The sequence below is a fragment of the Nothoprocta perdicaria genome, unplaced genomic scaffold (genome assembly GCF_003342845.1).
Source record: "Nothoprocta perdicaria isolate Ctin4 unplaced genomic scaffold, notPer1 scaffold_46, whole genome shotgun sequence".
Taxonomy (NCBI): Eukaryota; Metazoa; Chordata; class Aves; order Tinamiformes; family Tinamidae; genus Nothoprocta; species Nothoprocta perdicaria.
In genome coordinates, this window is record NW_020455710.1 from 1,278,446 (window position 1) to 1,299,729 (window position 21,284).

The 21,284-nt window shown below is 41.1% G+C and overlaps 1 long non-coding RNA gene across 2 annotated transcripts in view; it reads right to left on the reverse strand.

Moving 5' to 3' along the window:
* Positions 1-9,507, reverse strand: part of LOC112953628 — a 41,812-nt gene extending 32,305 nt beyond the window's left edge. For both annotated transcript variants that reach the window (XR_003250586.1, XR_003250587.1), the window contains exon 1: positions 9,369-9,507. This is a non-coding gene — a long non-coding RNA (uncharacterized LOC112953628). The remainder of the gene's footprint in view (positions 1-9,368) is intronic.
* Between the last annotated feature and the right edge of the window lie 11,777 nt (positions 9,508-21,284).

The window sequence follows — 21,284 nt, forward strand, 5'->3', positions numbered from 1 at the left end:
GAAAACTAAATGCAAGTTTTCAAAGCGGAAGAGAACTTTGGTTTGGCTTCAGGTTCTGCCTAAGAGCAGCCTGCAGTCCCTGCGCCTCCTCTCAGCTTGGAGCAGCGACTGCTACACTCCAGTGCTGCCTCCAAGTCTTCAAAAGCCCTAAACACAGCAAATACTTTTGCCTAAGACACTGTAACGGAGATCAACACAGCTGATTGTCCTGTACAGCATCAGTAAATACATGTCTGCTTTGTTCACTCTGCCTTGATCCCTCCTGCACCACTTCTATCACTCTTCTGGATGCTTTTGTACTCCGAGATGCCATGAACGTCCACAAGCCTGTTTTAATTGCTACGGAGGAACCTCAGTTCTTTATGCCTATTTCTGAAAATTTAATTTCACCAGCAACTTTTGGCAACCTTACCCATAGTACAGAAGGAGCATATCAAAGCAGGTAAGTGTGTAATGAAGGCTTTTAGTGCCAGCTTCCAGGGATAATCTTTCTGAATGCCATTAAAACACAAACAGAAAAGGCTACGTGTCGTAAGTAGACACATGCCAAGGGAGGACTTTGGCTGCTAGCACAAGGAGGAAAGGAGAAATAAAGCAGTCACCTTTTTTAGGCTCATATTTCCAAATGTGTCTTTCTGCAACTCAATGCAGATGCCTCATTTGAAAAGAGCAGCTTTTAAAATTAACATTTGATCTTTCAGAAAACAAAATCAATAGAAATATTAATCCATATAAGTCAGACTGTGGGTGTTCCCCCCAGGAAGTATTGAGGATGAGAATAATGGTAGAAACGGGTAATACTGTTAATAAATCTTATTAGAGTCATGTTTGAGCGCCAGACATGAATAGACACCACTGCTCTGGACACTCCAGGTAATGAAGTATTCTTGCCCTGAAAAACTTCTGTTCAGAAAAGAAAAAGAGTTACAAACACTGAGCATCAGTTTTGCTTTTTTCCCCTCCTTGGGTGCAAGGAGTTAGAGTAAAGATCAGCTGGCGCCTCCTCAGCTGTGCTCTAGCTGGCTCTCCTCCAGAGCACAAAAAAAAACAAATAAAAGGCAGCAGAACAGCTCCCTATCCTGAGCAGATATTATTCAGTTTAGCCTTAGGAATCATAAAACATACATAATCTATCTATAGTAGCCAGGCGTTCAGAGTAGCACAAGCAGGTCACAAAGCAATGGCTTGGCTGGATTCCCTGCAGACCCCCAAAAGGGAAGAACCTCCTTCCTTTCCAGCCACAATTAGGAACAAATAGTTGAAAAATATACATGTTAAATGAAATAAAATGGTTCTTCTTTCAGTGGATCCCTGAAGCACCTGTACAGCAAGCACACAAACCTCCCTCTATTCCAAAGGTAAATGCATTTGCAAACAGGTGAGTTTTCAGCAACTTGCTAATGCAGTTAATTATGGAGTAGAAAAAATGAGGGTGACAACATTCAACTGTAACAGCAGGCTCACAAAATATAGGTAAACAGTTTAATTACCCAAACATTTTTGGCTCCACAGAGAAATTGATGAAAGATTTTTAAATTCTGCTTTTAATCTCCTTGTCTTTGCCTGATGCAAAGACCCCTCTCCCGGAGGCAGCTCTCTATTACTAAGTTAGATGAACACAACTTCATGAACATGCTGAACACTGGCTGTTCCCCTGGCAGCTCCACTGCTCTTACAACCAACCTTGCAACGTTTCTAAGTTTTTCCCTTATTCTTTCAGCTGAGGAAATAGGTTTGAGGTTAAATATGAGCGACTTCTCTAGTACCTTGACAAGTCAGGGATGCAGGGGAGCTTGAGGGGGTGGAAAAATCCCTGCCCTGGCAGGGCAGGTCCTGCCACTCGCTGTGTTCGTCTTCCTGAGGCTCCCACTTGGCAGCAGGGGGCTGCACATTGTGAGCGAGCACAGCCAAATGCTCCAGAGAAACAAGTCTGGACAGACTGGACAACTGGGTAGTGAGAAACCTCATGAAGTTCAACAAGGACAAGGTCCTGCATCCGGGGAAGAACAACTCCAGACACCAATACAGGCAGGGGACTGACCTGCTGGAGAGCAGCTCTGCATAGAGGGACCTGGGCATCATGGTGGACAACAAGATGACTGTGAGGCAGCAGTGCCCTCAGAGCCAAGAGGCCAACAGAATCCAGGGGTGCATTGAGTGTCTCCAGCAGGTCAAGAGAGGTGATCCTCCCTCTGTACTCAGCTCTGATGAGGCCACATCTGGAGACTGGGTCCAGTTCTGGGCTCCCCAGGACAAGAGGGACGTGGAGCTGCTGGAGAGAGTCCAGCGCAGGGCTACGAGGATGATCAGAGGCCTGGAACATCTGCCCTAGGAGCAAAGGCTGAGGGAGCTGGGCCTGTTCAGCCTGGAGAAGAGAAGGCTGAGGGGGGACCTGATCAGTGTCTATAAATATCTCTAGGGAGGGGGGGAGGAGGAGGGGGCAGCCTCTTTTCAGTGGTGGCCAGCGATAGGACTGGAGGAAGTGGCCACAAACTGAAGCACCAAAAGTTCCACAGAAACTGAAGGAAAAATGTCTTGACAATGACAGTGAGGGTGACAGAGCCCTGGAAGAGATTGCTAGGAGAGGTTGTGGAGTCTCCTTTTCTGGAGATCTTCAACACTCGCTTGGACACAGCCTGTGTCTGGGTGACCCTGTGTGTGCGGGGGGTTGGACTGGATAATCTCTAAAGGTCCCTTCCAACCTTAAGGATTCTGTAATTCAAAGGCTTACAGCAAAGTTCTGCCAAGCTTCAGAAGCTACGCAAAAAGGTAATTGCAGCAATCTTTAAAACAAGTAGCTGGCAAGCTTTGGGCAAGGTGAAGAACAGACAGAGGAAAGCAATTAATTTATTATTATTCCCTGTAAAGAACAGTGTATAGGCAATGGCCCATTGTAAGTGTGAATAATACTAAAGCTGCAAGCAACCTGGTATAATTTTAGCATTCGACAGCCTTTTTTAATCAATCTTATTGATGTTCCTCACAGCCATAAAGCATGAAAGAATAGGTTTACTAAACTTAAGGAAAATATAAAACCTCATTTGGAGCCTTTCAGTTTCTTCATTATGTTGCCATAATGTCATCAGGGTAATATATTTCACTCTTTTGCCTCTGTTTTTACATTCATTTTCCGATTCCACTATGATCATATCTGCTTCTTTGAAGCAGTGAGTGATGAGTTATGAATACTGCTTTAACTCTACTACCACATCTGCGAAAGGAGTGAAACATGCTGCAAGGGAAAAAATAACTTCTTTAGGCCTGGAAAGTTAACACTAAACAAAAGCCATCTCATTAACCGAGCAATTTCCTGATATACATGTAATAATATAATTCCTAATATAATAATATATCCAGGGCTTCAAGTAGCATTGAATATTAAGAGTGAGAGGAGCAGCTGGGACTGACAGAAAGGGGAAAGGGGTAGGATCTACGTAGAACTGCAAAGAGACTTTAGCCAAACACATGCCCATTTAGCAAAGAGGCTACACTCCAAAGTCTGCAGTACAAAATGAGATGCCAAGCACTGCGCTATCTTTAGGACAAAGAGGTCACGGCGGCTGTTGTTCCTGCACAACAAGAACACCGAGGCCCAGAGGACAGAGCTATTAACAGCCACAGGCAGCTGTGCCCGTAGCAGAGTCGGGAGCCTGCTGACTATCTCTGGATAGATGCGACAAGACAACATTTAAGTCTGCTCCTCCCTAGAGGATGCCCAAATGCTGGAAGGAGAGGGTGCATCAGCCAGCTGGGATGGGCCAGAACAGCACCAAGAAGTTTCCTTCCATAGAGAGCTACCTGGTGCACTAGGAGCTTAACCCAAGGTGCCCTGGATGAGGAGGGAGGCAGCGGGAGGACGGGCTTTCTGGTCCGTGTGTCTCTCCATAGCAGCTCCTCACAGCCAAGTGTTTTTCACAATAATGAGCACAAGAGGCTGCTTATCATTCTGGAGCCCTTTCCATGTTCTTATTCTTTTTCCCTGAGACCAGAGAGGAATATTCAAGTATTTGAATGCCACCTTCTCCTCCCCAAAGCAAAAGGGAACACTGCCCAAGATTTATGCAGATTTAATTACAGAAATAAAGAGAATTTGATTTCAGAACCAAACTATATTGAAGTTCAAAGTTTTCTGCATGAACAGAATATCAGAATCACTTTAGACTTTCCCTACAATAGATAGAACAAGGTGAAAGAAGCAAAATGAACATACACAAACAGGGAATTGTTGATATGATTGTGTTTTACCTGAAAAGTTGTCTTCTACCTGTAAAGTTTTCAAAGTCATCACTGAGCAACTGAAATGAAATTATTCAGAAGTTGTTTGTTACCACATGCTTGTCCTCAATATGCCTCATCTCAATTTGTAATTCCTTGGGGAGAACAACACTTAGAGCCCCCCCACACACAATGACTTGGAATCTTGCCACTTTCTTATTAGAAATGAGAATCTACATCCAACTAGTTGAGCACAGACAAAAAAACGCCTGCGAACACATAATTTCCAGCACAACAGCATGCAAATGTATTCAACAATTTGTCTTTCTTAAGAAGGAAAACAAGCCTAAGGAAAAAAGCACACAAAAAACACGTGAAGCATTCTAACCACGTCCTGCTATGTTTGCAGCCATCACTTACAGAAAAAAGGGAAAGATCTGAATTAGATTACCCATTTCATAATTATGCTGCCAACCAGCGACACATGGCCATGCCACCACAGTCAGACACTCGCTGCCAATGCTGCACACGAGGCCTGGGACAGCAGCTGCCCTGTCCAGCCACGGGTTGCAGGGCCCGTTCTGCACCTGCATGCAATCCCTGTGGGCCCCTTGGGGAAGGAGTAAGGGAAGGAGCCAAACTGTTCAGTCCAGCCACAAAGGCCCCCATGCACCTATAGCCCAAGACCACTTATCTAACAGCTACAGATCAAATAAACTCCTAACTGTGCATATAGATACTTCAGGCAGTCCCTATCTTCAGATTTACTTAAACACTCCAAGTGCATTATGGCAATTAGCTGCTTTATAAATTAGACTTTTTTTGTCACAGAAACTCACAGGCATAGTTCAGTGCCTTCAGATTGACATATGTTTATATGTTAAAAAAAAAAAAAAAGCAAGCACAAACAAATCCCCACACAACAGAAACACAGTTCTGAATTGGTAAGTGCTAGAACCACTGCCTGTCAGAGCTCAATTAGAAGCCCCCTGCCGATTTCAATAAGCTTTAGATGCAGCCTTAATAGGGGAGGCTGCGCTGTACACTGCTCAAGCTGATTACTTGCACTCAAGAATCCAATTGCTGCATAACAGTAATTGCTGTTTACCTTTAGTAAGTAACCAGGTAAGTCCTTGGAAGCCTAAGCACTAGTGTTCAAGTGTTTGCTGCATCCAGGTGCACGTAACAGAAGGAAATCAGGGACCAAAGTCAGATAACTCCTACCATCCTTCCCTCTAACTGATATTATGGTGTAGAAGCGTTCCTGAAACTTCAAAGAAACTGTTCTTATTCAATTGAACTGCATCATAGCTCCTAAGACTTAAGCATTCTACATCTGTTCTCAAGAAGTCTCCCTTATTTAAGGCAGATGTTTGCAAGAAAGTTTTTCATTTGGATAAAGGTCATTAGCTACAGTCGGACAGGTCATTCTGTGCCACACAGCAAATTGTTTCTTTGACTCCAAAAGAGATTTAATATCCTGTGAATCAAAGCGGAACATGCTTTTTGTCTGCCTACAAAGAGCTTTATCGCAAGCACACACCAGTGATTACTAGTAGAACAGACCATAACTGCAGATAGACAGACAAACCTCTGGGTCCTAAGAGCTCAAGGCTGTGGCTCTGATAACAAGCAGCATCTGCTTAGTAGCCAAAGCATCAGGGCTTGTTTCTTGCAGAGCAGTTACAGAAGTGGCAAGTTTTGGCTGTAGAGGAAGAATCCTGCTCTTTTTGGGTTATAACAAGAGTTCTGCCATGGCCCTGCAGGTCTTTTCCCACTTTTCAGTGGGCAGAACTGCACAACTGCTGGGAGTTTAGGTTCACTTTAGCCAGCACTTGCCCTTCCTTCCCCACAGATTTCACCATTATGTGTCTCTGCTCAAGAACATCGCTCACAGCCTCACTGCAATCAGAAGAGCTGGGTCTGCCTGTGCTGTGGACAGGGCAGCTGGACAGGAGAAGATGTGCTGCACATCACTGTCCCTGAATTGCCCCCTCTGATACCCCGACACTACCATCTTTTTCCACAAACTTGCCTTGACTGTTCTTATTTTTATTAAATGGTTGCACAGAGGGCAAGACACAGTCCTCCCATCCTTACACCATCAATTTGAAATGTATTAATGTGAACAGCATCCTGCGCATGAGTAAAGGCTGTGGCAGTGACATTTCCAGTGTCAGAGCAAACACGCAGGACACCAGAGCTTGACCCAACGTCTTCCAACACTTGTGGCCAATTAAATGCTTAACCTCCCCATTTTCATCTCATTCAGCTGATGCAAAAGAAACTCAAGAGCTTTGTTAACAACGCCAGAAGAGATCATTCCTTTGCAGCCACTGCATACAAAGTACAAGAGTTTAAACTTCCATGAACGTTTACCACCATTTTCCTCCTGCCTCAGTCTTCCGCAATGTCAGCAGAGCTTGCAAATACTCCCTAGAAAACACTGCAGCAGAGGTAGCAGGTCCTCTCTGTACAGAAAGGCCGCGATCCTAGACACAGTCTTGACATGTTATCAAGCCCATTATCAAAACATATTAACCTGAAGGTCAGTTCTTGGTAGAAAGAACAGAAAGAAAGATAACTGAGAGCTTTCCAAGAAGTGCCAGATAAATGCAGCAGCCCCTGTTTATCAGCAGCTGTGAACTCCACCCATGTAGTTGCTTCTCTCACTACATTCCCCTTGAAAGCCCAGAACTCTGAACACCAAATGCCTGTTGTGAAGCTGAAGACACAGAGGTCCTCATGAGCAGGAAGCTGACAGACACCTCCTGAGTACCGCTCAGTGCAGTAGAGCTGAAACCCCTACAGAGCACAAACAAAGAGATGCTTATAACAGGATGACACACAGGGGTTCAGGAGCTAATTGCCCATAAATCATTTAATCATAGAAAACACCAGGACAGGAGAATAGAGTCACAGTTTGGAACAATTCTGCAAAAAGAGAATAATAGCCGTATTATCTCATTAGCAGTGTTCTTTAATGAAACCATATTCAATTTCAAGGTCTTGCTTTCACAGAGTAGTCTTGAAAACTCAGCTACACTCAGTCTCCAGACAATTCATCTCAGTCCTTGTGAGAAAGGACTGATCTAAATTCCACTTGGATTATTCTTTACAGCATAACCAGTTTACATGGTATAAGTATCAGTTTTTGTTGTACTGCATCTAATAGAACTGATAAAATATTTTCATCTCCATTCAAAAGATAATGCAGAGAGCAATTAGGATAGTATCACAGATTAGACACTATAATACCCATAAACTTACCTGCTACAGTTACACTTGGGCAGGGATTCTCTATGTCTCTATACTGTATGTATGTCCACATGCAAGCCCACTATTTGACCAGCTCTGTCTGCTACTAAAGGTACTCACACGTATTCAAACGAAGCCAGAGAACAGCCAGTTATCTCACCATAACTACCTATTAGAATATGTCTCACATTCAGTATATTACCAGGGAGCCTTTGGTTATTAATATCACTCGGGCACCTTGGAGAGGAGCAGTGCTGCTGCCCTCACCGTGCTGGCCATGGGCCAGGGCTGCTAATGACTTTCTGCACACAGGAATCATCTGCCTTTGCAGGCAGGACCTTGAGTCCCAAACACCATAAACTGAAGCAGGCTTCCCCCGGGCTCCCTGGAGGGACTTCCAAGGGTTAGTCCAGCAGAAAGCAGGAGCAGGAGACATTACAGCACATACTGCCAAGATCAGAAGCCTCTGAGCACGACTTTAAGGTGCCAATTTACAACAGATTTCTGGAAGGGACATCCATCCTTACAACTGGTGCAGAAGGACCCCAGAGGAGAAAAGGGCTCGGCAGGGAGAGGGGAAAGAAAAAGCACATTATCCTTAATGCCCCACTGGACACTCACCATATTGGTCTTGTTGATTTGTGCTCTTGATTGTCTTAGTCTAAAAGACAATTTTATTTGAGCTAAAGATTCCACATATGATTTCTTCAAGACAAGGGAAAACAAACCAAAAACAGAAAGAGAAAACTTCAGTAAGTTCCTTAAAGCAGCCCTTCCAACCCATCCATTTGTCAAGGCAGGATGACTCTACGTCATGCATCTTCCAGGCTTATCCCAGAAGTCTGGTCATCTTTTCCTTTGAGAAAATTTCACCATAGCTTAATATACCTAAAGAAGTCCCATTGTTAAACATCTCTAGGGTTCATGATTGCTTAAATAATAGAGAGAAACTAGGCTTGGCCACAACAATTGTGGGAGGGCACAGTGCAGTAAGGGAAGCTAAGCCACATCCTCCACATAGACCCCTTGGTTACCTGGAACTACTCCTATGAGTAAGGACAGAAGAAATGTACCTAATATGCGGTCATATATAACATGATTCATTATATACACCTCCATAAACCACGCTAGAAACACATCCCCTCTATTACAGTAAGAGCTATTGATTTTTCCCTGCTTTGTTTCATTTTTGTCCAGCTTTATCAAGGTAAGTTATTATCTGAACAAGACAACTACTGCTCAGAGCAGTGACGAGGAAGAACTGCCTGATAAGGTCCCCAGGAGCCACTGCACAGCCAGCCCCGCCAAGGGGCACGGGAAGGATAAGAAAAGCACTTCCCACTGATGGCCAGAAAGGCAGCACCACAGCATAAGACTGCACTCCTCAAAGCAGGAATGATGCACGGCAGCAATGCACAACTTCAGTTAAACTCATCTTAGTTTCATGAGATTGGATGACACAGGTGCGTGTATACACAAAGTGTATTAGACATATACATAAATACACATATATACCAATATTAAAACGCACTTGCTCTTTTAAGCAAGTCTTTGCAGCTCTCTCAATCTCACCTCTCTCTCTCTCTCTCCGCCTGAAAGGTTTTCTCTTTTCTTGTTTTCCCCAATTTTCTAATTTGGGTAAAACAAGCTCTCCACAGAGCAAGCAGAGCACTTACAATTTAAAAAAAATTGTAAACATATACAAGAAAGACCACATTTAATGGAACATTATGGCCATTAAGACAGTCTTCTTATAAAACGTCTCCAACCCTAAATAGGAAATTTCTGAAATCTAACAATAAAGCATTAAGAACACCAAACACTAGTGAACACAACTCCTCTCAGTAAAACACCCTGCTTAACAGCTTGGGTTCTTTAACCATTAATTCACTTACCATTTTTGATTATCCATAAAGCAATCCAAAAGCAGAAAAATCCACTCCAGGACAACAACAGGAAGAAATTTAAAGAGAAGAAAGAACGTAAGAAACATAGAAGGAGGACATAATATGTATATAGAAACATAACACACATACTATAGAAAATTTTCAGCAGAGAAGAGGCCTGTGAGGGAACCATATATTTAAGGGATCCGCAGAGCCCAACTTTCTCAGCAGTTGCCATCTGCTCAGCCACTAATTCCCCGCAGCAGCCAGGACCCACCTGAAGGCAGTCAATGCTCACACAGCTTCCCAATGCCTGCTCTGGGGTAATCTCTGCCAGGTTTCCACCTGGGGAAATTCTGGCCCAGAAAATTAACTCAGTAACTGCCAAGCTACTCTCAAATGATTCTCCTGGATCTTGTTTCAGGAGTCTTTTGCAGATCCCTGGAACTATTGCTGGTATTGTGTTTCAGCGATGCAACAAAATGATTGATTTGATTCACTTCCTGCACTCAAATATGCTCTTCCATATATGAAGATAAATGTGTAACTACTGCCTTACAAATTTTAAATATTCGAAGAAACTGATTGTTTTCCAGTCCATCCAAAGGAAAGAGGGGTCTTTTCCTTCTGAAAAGGCAGAAATTGGACTATTTCGATTTATTTGGGGAGCAGTTTTTACACCATGATGAGAGAGTGACAAACCCCACAGTCAGGTCCCTGTCCTTATGTCTCATAAGTTAGTCAAAAATTCAGTTTTCCGGGAAAAAACCATCAGTTGATGGGTGGGTGGTGAGACGGATGATTACAGAGCTTACAATAGATCCACAAGGTACACAGAAAATCAAATCTGAATTTATAGCTATTGATTTGGGCCTCTTCTGCAGGACTTGTTATATATAAACCAATAAAGCACCGAGTAGCTGGGAGCTGTTGCAGCCACACATCAAAGCTGAAACCTTTTCACAGCAACATCTGCGAAGCAAAACCCCTAACTACCATCATCCAACGCTTGTTGTTACAGTTGTGCAAAGAGCAGCTGCTCTTGCATGGGGAAGCTGCCCTCCATCAGGAACAAGTTTCCTCAGCTTCCATGGAAGCTAATTCAGCAATAAACTCGGAGCAACACACAGAAACACAGAGCAAGGCAGCGATGAAATCCTTTTGCCTCTGCAAGGAGTCTGCACTGGATGCTAGACAAGAGTGTTGTTAAATGGAGCTCGTGCTCTTATGAACTGGAAATAAATGAGAGCAGTTTCAGGAACAGCTTCTCCCCCCCAACTTCATATTGCAAAGTGCTTGAATAAAACTAAGAAGGCAGTGAGGAGTATGTTGTACAATGGGTTTGCAGTGTTGTTTTTATTTGCTTTGTATCTTTAAGCATTGAGAATGGTGAATCGAGAGCTTTGACTACCTAAAAAAATCTGCCAACTAAGGATGTAGAGGGCATTCCCTTGGGAGTGATGAAACCACCCAAGCAGGTCAGATGCCTGACTCCAGCGGAAGCAGATTCCCAGGCTATTTGTGCAAATTGCACAAGGTGCCTGTCTTCATCTTCTACAGGTTTATAAATGCCTCAGTGAGTTTAGCCTTGGGTACAGTGCGGGAAAACAAAAAACAAAGCCAATTAAAATAGCGCTTCCAAGTGGAGTTTTAATTTTCTTTCTTTTCACATGAAAGTGGAAGATGTAATGCTTTACCCTCCTCAGATGACTGTGTTGTAGAAGGGCAAAGCAGTGCAGTCTATGCTTTTATTGGCCTGAATCTCCAGCACTCTCCAACAATAATTAATGAACATCGCCTCGCTGCTCCTCTTTAATCGAGATAAGCATCAGCAATATTTTACACAGCAGGGAATAAGGGAACACAGGTGTTAAGTGGCTTGCCCAAGGTCACCCAGCAAGGCTGTACCAGAGCTAGGAATGAAATCAGTTCTCCTTTAGCAGACACCCATGCACCTCCTTTACCAAACAGTGCTGAGGCAATGCGGCTCCTCTGAAACTGCAACCCTTGCAAGTGTCTACGTGCAGGCTGGGAACATCTTGAGTATGAATTTGAAGAGAAGACACGGCATTTACACATGATGCTCAGCTGGGTGGCATGAATAGCAAGGGAGAAGGCGAAGGACTTCACCTGCACTGTCTCAGCTTGGCACCCAACTGAGCACTGGCTCTGGCACTGAAGCTGTGCGTGCCAAGGGGACAGAGCAGAGGAACGTGAGTGTGCTGAAGCATGAGGAATCACTCCATCTGGTAATCTTTAAAAATAAAGGACTATAATAATTTTCTACCATTCTGAACACTTAGGAGACAGCTTAAATGTAATAAGCGCACGTGAGAGCTAATGGAAGCCATGAGGAAATAACGGCGGGTTTAGGAGCTTTCCTCTTCTTTGTGCTTCATACAAATGTGTGAATTACCTACACACACGCACAAAAATCCTCCCCCACAAAAAGACAGCTGTCTGTGATATCTCGTCTATCCTAGACAGCTTCATGATCTATATTGTTAATATAATGACAGGCTGGTTCCATCCTTCAATTGCTTGTCACCTGAACTTGGCAGACATCACAAGGCCAATGACAGTGAGAAGGGAACCAGTAATTATCAGAACCAAACCCACCACCCTAGTGGTAGGAGAGTCAGAAAACACAAATTATCAAAAATCTCTCTATGTTTCTATATATCTACACTTAGGCAAAGAAAAGGGCTACAGACTACGGACTAATGATGTTTCTGCTATTATGTTACATCCAAAGTCTCCATGGCCACCAGCGTTAATCACTATTGTTAGACAACAGTAAAGAAAATACGCACAGTCCTCATGTTTTTCACATTCTTTGCTAGCTGTGCTGTGTCTGTTACCCCAGAAGTGCCACATTGCTATTGGATGTGTAGGGCAAATCGAATGAAAGCCTTTTATTTTACAAAGATAAAGCAAAATGTCTATCTGCTTCCCAGCTCCTGGATAGTTTCTGGTACTCCACATTTATCCTTCTTTAGCAACTGTGTGATATCTTCCCACAGTTCCTTAGCAAATAGCAAGACTAATTAAGTACCACTTTGAAACTTTCCTTCTCCTACGGGGTAAATTGTTTCTGGATATTGCAGAATGATTTTGTTTTCCATGTTGGGCCAGGAGGTGATGTCAGCTAAGAACGGTGCTGGAGGCACCTTTTTTCCTGATCGCAGTCTGCCAGAGGACTGAATTTTCAGCTCATTTGAGCTGATGTAGCTTGAACCAGCTCTTGGTATCATTGACCAATAAAAATTTAGCTTGCCTAATCAAAAAGCTCCACAGATGTTGTACTAGTCTATGTGACTTGGCAAAACTCAGAGAGAGTAAGTCCAACAGGCGTTGGAAATGTAGCTTGAAACAGGACGGTTTTTGACAAGTTCTAAGGAGATGAGAATAAGAAAAGTGAGGATGGGGAGGTCCATTTTATTCTTCTGTAGCTATGTGGAAAGTAGAAGTGTACAACTGAAGCTGTATTTGAACTACTGAGACATGAATTAAATGTTTGACATGGGAAGTAAAAATAGTTCATGACAAAGTCATCAAATAAGATATAGTGGTCTCTAATGTTTTTTTACACAGGTTTTCACTCATTACGAAGATGGAAGATGGATTACATCTAAACTGAGGGACATGGAAGTTAGGAGATGTCCCTAGTTCCTTTAGTTTAGGGATAGCCAGCTAATGATAAAATACTATAGATCACAAGTATTAAAGAATGCATGTATAACTCAGAGCTGATAAAATCTTCAATATGACCATACTAGCAGCCTTAATTAGGTCTGAAGAGTTTAAAATGAACAGTCCAGATTGGATAGTGACAATTAAGCAGCTGTGATGAGGAACAAAGAGAAAATAACCTCTGCTGAGGAAGAAAGAGCATTTGCATATTTTACACACATTCTGATTACCTGTGAATCAGGAATTGGAAGTAACAAAGTTATTAGCTCCAAAGAGCAGCACTGGACATTCGTATTTACACCCAACACTTAATTCTAAAACTATATACATAAGCACAGGTGGAAACTAAAGTCATCCTGAACTTTAGGAACTAGATAAACATAAGAACAAAGGAAAAGAACTTTTTATTTACAAGATTAAAACTTTCCTTTCAAACTGTATCTAAACAGACACCATTGCTTGTTTTGGTTACATTTGGGAACACTACATAGATAGATAGATAGATAGATAGATAGATAGATAGATAGATAGATAGATAGATAGATAGATACTTAGCATTTCCTGAGGAGATTTTTAAACAAATGGTAGGTATCTCAACTTCTTGATTATTTCTCATTTGGATAGTCCAGAGAATCGACTGATTATAAGAGTACATACCTTTTGAAAAGGTAATCAGAGAGGAATCATTTACCCACGTTGTTACCTATACTGACCGACCAGTGTTTGATTTGAAGCAGCTTTTTTCCTTCGATTTCATTTACAAAATATAATTGGAAAGTTAACAAAGACATTTTATTTTTTTCTTATTCCTGTGGACATTTTCAGCCTTCATACCACTTTCAAATACAGCATCCTATTCCTTTTATCAGTTCTTAATTCAAGCAGAGCACCTGTTACTCTCTACAGGCTTACACTGCGACAATAGACATTAGCTAGAGATGCCAATGTATGTTTTATTACAAAAGGTATACGAGGCTTTATGCATACGTTTCTAAATCTCATTAAAGGTTCTTTCATATTCCAGCTAGGATAAAGTACACTTTTAACTTTATTTCTGCCAGGACAGGGAATCTACTGCATCTGTAGTTACAGGATATGACAAAGGAGTGCCCAGGGCTGCGCCTGTTCGAATGCAGATAAGGGGGGTTGCAATGAATCACTGTCCTCTGCAAGGGACTGGCTTGGTAATCAAAGGTCAGAGATCACAGCCTCACTATTCCCATTTCTCCAGCAAAGATAGAGGCTGTGGCTGCATTTACTTTCCCATTTCCTTTTTTACCTTCTCATGGAAGATCTCTCAGGTTTTGTTTTGTAGATGAGCACTGCCTTTTGAGACACCACAACTGCATAATATATTTTTAACTCGGTAGGAGTACTCTAGAATTGAATTGGATAGGTTCTCTGCAGGATACAATTCAATTTAACTTTCATTATTAAGAATACGCATTCCTCAGCAGCACAAAACCTTCTTTTTAAAAATTAGGCTAATACCAAAAGATGTGCCTTGGAGGACATTTCTAATCAGGGATTATCCTCGAGGCCTGTCACTGATGAGAGGTTCATTCCTGCTAACTAATTGCACTGAATCTTCTGTATGAAAATATAATCATCAAAGTCCTTCTGTATCTCCTAAAATGTACAGGTGGCCATCAAGGTGATGTTTCCATTTAACACTAAGTCTTGGGTCCCAATTCAGTGAAGAACTTCAGATCACGACTGAGCCACACAGGAGAAATTTGGAGGGCAGGTCCTGACTCAGCTGTAATTTCACAAGTTAACTTTTCAAAAGCAGTTACCAGAAATGGGTAACTCTGTACAAGTTTGTACTTGGTGAGAAGTCTGGGGATACACCAAATCCCCAGGTGCCTTTTAATCACAGCAGTTTATCTAGGGAAGTTTGCAGTTAAAGACTCTACAGCAGCCATTCATGCATTTAGACTGACAGGAGACTAAGGCTATTAGAGTTCTAGCTATCCAGGAAACATATCCCAAAAACACAGTGTGTAACTGGCACAGCACTGTTTAAATTCATCATATGTACCCAAGGGAGACTATTCCCAGAATAAAACAATCCAAAACAGACTGACAATCATTACCCAGAAATATTCCTCATTATTGTATCTTAGGGCTTTTTTTTCCTCACCATGAAGACCTGCAAAAAGCAGCAGGTCTAGAAGACAACCTGATAAATAGAAAACCTTCTCTTAGAAACGCTGTTAACTGACAGATGGGAGAGAAGGGGAGATAGAGCTGTTATGGGATTTCAAATGAAGCAGCTAGTCACTGCTTAATGGATTTTATCAAGAGCAGAGGATTAGATTTCATTAACCCATACAGGCATAGGAGGAATAAGTCACCTGAGCAGAGCAGTACGTTTTATACTACAGCAGGCTTACAAGATTGTCAAGCTGTTGTATGGGTCTTGTCCTGATATGAATTTCAGTGAAGAAAAGGAAATAATAAAGGTGAATCTTGAAATACAGTTTCTCCACTTGCTTTTCAATTTCCTTGTTGGAAACTCATATTACATCCCAGCTCCTGTGACCTCATCCTACCCTACAGAAATCTTATGATTTTAAAAGCATCTTTCTAGTCTGGCCATCTACTTATTACCTAAGTAGAGAACATACCCTATGCAGTATTTCATGCTTCTGATAGCTGTGAAGTGCTGCCACGAAAGGCAGACTTGGATGGAACTGCAGAAAGGGAATCTTATGGTCCTTATGAAAGGATCCTTCACTTTTAGCAAAACTGTTGGATGAATCAACTGGAATGGTAGCCATATGTCCCTTGTAAGACAAAAAGGGTTAACTTACTCTTTTGGGATTGTTTTTTTTTTTTTTTTTTTTTTTTTTTAATTCAGGTTCCTCTAGAGCCTTGGGGCATTTCTCTAGATTTACGTCACGTAAGATTTGAATATCTTTTGTGGGCCAGCCTAAAAGAGCCAGTGCAAACTGTAACACTCCACTTTTGGAGCTTCTTAACTACCATTGCTGGACTTCGCTAGCTGTATGTAAAAGACATACAACGAGTTCCAATGAAACTCTCCTATGTACAACATATTAACTGTGTAATACCTGCATTTTCCATGGAGGGAAATATTCCTGCTCTTTTTCTACTTAAAATTTTAGAAGGCATTTGGAATTCAGAGGAAAATGCAATCTAATCCACACTGAACTCAATTCTCATTTATACAGTGTTCCATTTATACCAGTCTGTCAGTTTAAAGGACCTTTGGAGTAGGAGTAATTACAGTTATGCACACTTCATGGCCCCATTATTCTGACAAAGTGGCGTATGGAAGCTCCAATGCAGAAGAAAATCAGGTCTACTTATTTTTAATACAGTGACTTTAATATGGTTGTGTTTTATCTTCAGTTCTGCCTATATATTTCAGTCCTCTCCTGTGCTTTTGTGTGTTGTTTCTATTTCTTGATACTATACTCAGTCTTCCTGTACTATTGCCTCCTCAATAAAATATGAGAATGTGAGGGGTGAAGAGTGAGCTGTTAATTCAAGTCACATACCAGGTGATAGGGGAATGAAGGCCTATGTGTTTTGAACTTTTGCCTTTTTCATCCTTTCAGATGTGTTTGTGGTTCTGCTCTGACTGCATGCCTCTTCTCTCCATACTCACCATATGCTGGGGATGTTATTAACACAGTTTCCGTGACATCTTGCATTTTTGAACTTATTTGATGCTCTTTTCTGGTAGGATTCTCCACTTCCTCTCTCCCCAATTTTTGTAATTACTAAAAAAAAATATTCATTTTCATCTTTTACTACTCACCTGTTAATAGCTGTCAGCATAAACTATTTTAAAAATAAAAACACATAAGCAAAAAGTGTCTTGGAGAACAGACCAAGAAGGAATTAAGCCAAGAGAAGCCGGTGTTTTGACTAGTCTTGAGTCATAGCAGGCTAGATCTCAATGCAGACTTTGAAGTTTTCAAGGAGCTGACTGCTTTGAGTCAGTCCCTCACCAGGACAAGCCTCAAAGATTTAAGCAACAATGAGGAGTACGGTTACTCAATTAAAATGAAATTAAAAACAAATCCTTTCCCATCCTATTTGCCTTGGCATTCTAAGGGAAAATAAGACCCTGTGCTAGAAGCCTATTAGTAGTTACTGTGTTCTAACTATCTGTAGGCAACACGATTCAGATTCTAGTTTGAAGAACATGAATTCTACAAGACATAGTCATAGAAACATATTTTTGTGATGCAAATGCAGCATCTACAGCCTCGTATCTGACAATTCTGCTAAAGAACAAAGTAATTAATAATCATGCTAGGAAATATTATAAGGGTGCAGTTTCTCCACGTGGGCAGTTCCACACCTGTTGTTCCAGCTGACCCTTTGCAGTATTCGGCCTTTCTAAAGTGGCCTCCCAAATATTAATGAATATTTGAGATGAAAATTAAAAGCTGAAGGGCAGTGTATTGCTCAAAGAGTCTGCCTGAAAGGGGCTTCAAGATAAAACAGGGTGTAAAGGTAAAGCTTCACTACACAAAGAGATAAAAATCTGTTTTCTATCTCTCAATCTCCTTTTCCAAAGCTTGCTTTCTACATTCTGGGAACAAATTTCCTCTACAATTGATGGTTGTTCTTTTCTTAGATGTAGCTGCCCACATAACCAAAGTTAAGAGGCACAGTATTTTCAGAGGGAGATTTCTGATAATGTATATACGGTAATGTATAGACATTTTTATGAGTAAACAACCAGATCTGGGCTACTGAAGCTTCACCAAATTATTTCTGTTTTCCAGGTGTTAATAAATTCTTTTTCTGACTAGATATAGGTCTCACAGTGCATTAAAGTATGCATGCTTTGTATATACATATTTTAATATTTTATGAGGTACATACACCTTTAATATACATCTTAAAAAATGAAAAAATAACAATTCTATTGAAATTTAACTCTGTTCAAGAAACACATAATTTGTATGCATCCTAAGGCCATTTTGAGGATTGTTTTAGATAGGTAATGAAAAAATACCCTCTTATGCAAACTCATTTTTGTGCCCAAGGCTACAATTACACATACAAAAAAATGATGGATCCAGCTGCTTACTTTGCATAGGCAGAGTTTTCTTGTTGCACAGTTACTTGTATTTACAAAACTGGAAAGACACATCTGAATTCACAGATTTAAGACTACAGTGCACTATAATGTGTATTATGCCATCTAATCCAAGGCAGGAAGGTGATGCACTTGATTCAGGTTTATATATCTGAAAATCTGGGATTTGATGATAAGCAAAAAATGGGTGGGATCTTTAGAAGTCGCAGCCAGCTAGTTCCATGACTCAGCAAGAATTATGTGCCTAAAATGTCTGTGTGAAACAGGTCTGTGCTGTGTGATCAACACTATCCTCACATCCAAACCAATTCTCAGTAGAAGAATCTACCCGTAGCACCTTAACTGTCTTCTGCCACCTTGAACAACTTTTCTAAAGTTAGAAGCTAAAGCACTCTGCAAGTGCTCTACTACAGCAGACATTTATCAGACAGAATTAAGTGAGGATTAGGTCCATAGATCTACTACATGGCTCAAGTCTCCCCAACAAATTTAGTAATAAAAAAAAAAAAAAAAAAAAAAAAGTCACCAATTCTCTTTCAGGAGGTGCTCTGCAAGGATGACTCTACAGTTTGCTGAATCACTCCATGCATGAAACATTTAATATACAGGACAAAATGAAAACAGGAGTGCTGAATGAGAAGCAAAAGATTTGGATGCATGACTCACTCAAAAATGTTCCATTATAGTTATTGAATTCTCTGCTTCCCTTTTTTTTTATTGTAACAGGCTGAATATATAAATGCTTCATTTACTATACTAGTAATATGCCTGGCTAGTAGGTGAACAAGTTGCTTCCTCTTCTTGCTCCCCTATTTTCCCCCTCCCTAGCAATTTTTGTCACTACAGCAGATCAGTTGTTACACAGCCTTCCCCATAATGCTAAGATTTCAAAGTAATGTCTTCCTATATCCATAAACCAGCAACCACCGCACACGCTCCTAGTTCTCGTGGGAAAATTCCCCAGCAAGATTATGTAATAAGGCTTTCCACAGAGGAAAATCACTAAAACAAATAGATGCATCTTAAACTTGTTGGTCAATTCCTTTTTGTTTTATGTGTCTGAGCTGTTCGGTTCAGACACAACAGTAGTTTGCAGGCAGAATTTTCAAGGGGATGTCACTGCTCAATGTCTTAAAGATACCTCTCCTAACCTTGAAGTTTACTTTTGGATGGACATTTCTGTTGACAAAGGGAGCACTGAGCAAGATTCTAAAACAGATGATTTCTGCATAATAAGTAATGCAAGATATATTATATATGGTATTTCATATAACAATGCTGCCATATAATATTTCATATAGTCTCTTTGCTGCATCACCTTATTGAGCATCTTAAGAACAATATTCCTGTTAAGTTTCCTTGGGGAATAAATTAGTTTTGTATAATTGGAATTGGTTACTTCCAAACAGAAGAGTTAAACAAAACTTGACAGCTGAAGGCAGATAAAGGGGAGAGATGGGGGAGGAATTTAATTGTGATAATTGTGATAATTAATCTAATTGTGATAAAGTGCCAGAACAAAAGGTGCATCAGTATCCCAGGAAAGGCAGTTGTAATAAATGTGGGAGCAGCACATAGAATAATAGGATGAAGAATGATGGCTTTAAAGGGAGAATAGATTCTCCCTTTAAAAGATTTAAAAATAGCCTTCTGATCCTTTGCATGGTCTAGGGACTTACCTGATCAGGCAGAAACGCAAGCAGCGGTTCTGCGTGGGGAGAGGCTCTGTGGGGAGAGGCTGCAGCTCGGCATTGACCACAGTTGGTTGTACCAGAAGTTGACAATCCCACGGCAGTTAAAAGTTCTCAGCTCCCCACAAGGGCCTGACTCTGCAATCAAGAATGACGTGGTTAGAAATTGTTCCCAGTCAGGTGGAAGACAGAAGCAAATACAAAAGTAATCACAGGATCAGGGCCTAATAGGTCAAAATCTATTCTGCCTTACCTGTTGCTCCTAAGAGTGACATGTGTCTCACAAATTCAGTCAAGATTTCTATTGCATGCCAAGCTCGGCCAAGATGCCTTCAAACAAATGTTTAATTTTAATCATATGCACAAGTGCTTTGCTGAATCATGATCTATAGGAGGCCACAAGTTAGTATCAAAGATTTAAGGATAAAGTTTAGCATGCCAGGTATTACCACTTTCATTGTTTTAACAAGGATGAAAGATTTCATACTACTATTAGACATTATACTTTGTTTTTTTGTTTATTTTTTCCAAATACATTCCAAGCACTTTTTCCTCTGCACAGAGCAGAATGCAAATGCCAGGCTGTATTTGCAACTGAATAATATTAAAGGAAATTTTTGTTTTAGTGATGCTAGGGACAAAAAACAAATTGCGGGACACAATAGCTGGCTCATGAAGGAGTTAAAGTATTCATCAACAAGAGTGCTTGGAAACACAGGAAACTGTGATCCATCACTTAGCTGTAGGCTTATGTGACATTTACAACAAGCATGTATATTTTGAGACAGTTGACAATGACATCTTTATGTTTTTGTTATCAAAGCTTCCATCTTACAATCCCCTTTGGTCCTGAGTATTGTTAAAAATGTGCCAGGGTTATGGCTGTTCATACCTTTCCTCTTCTAAGTGGAACAATGATCAGAGAAGAGCAAAGTTTTATGATCCCTTCAAGGTATTTGAAAATGACACTAAATGACGTTTATAAAGATTTCTAAAAGTCAGAAGAGCTTTATTTTCTTTTTGAGGGCTTGTTCTCACCTTTGGAATTGTGTTAGGTGCCAATTCCTCCACTCTCTTCCCAGAAACACACAATACCTAAGTTTCACAGGCCCCATAATTCTCCTGATACCACTTGCACACCAAGCAGCATGGACTTTTCTGTGCGTTACAGCTATTCTCAGGACTCACACAGTACTCATCTTCAGAGCTTACTGCCAGCACTAGCTATTATATTTTTGCATCCTCATGAGGATTGGCCCCATTTTACAAAGGAAACCTATGAAACACAGAATTTAAAAAATCAAGGAATTAAACTCACGTAATTCTTCTCGGAACTCGGGAGATTTCAGTGAAGGAGGTAAGAAGGGGATATTTTCAACTGAGCTGTTGAGTGGGAAGCACAGGTGCAACCGAACACAAAAGGCTAGTTCATGCTGTGCCTGAGGAAGCACCACG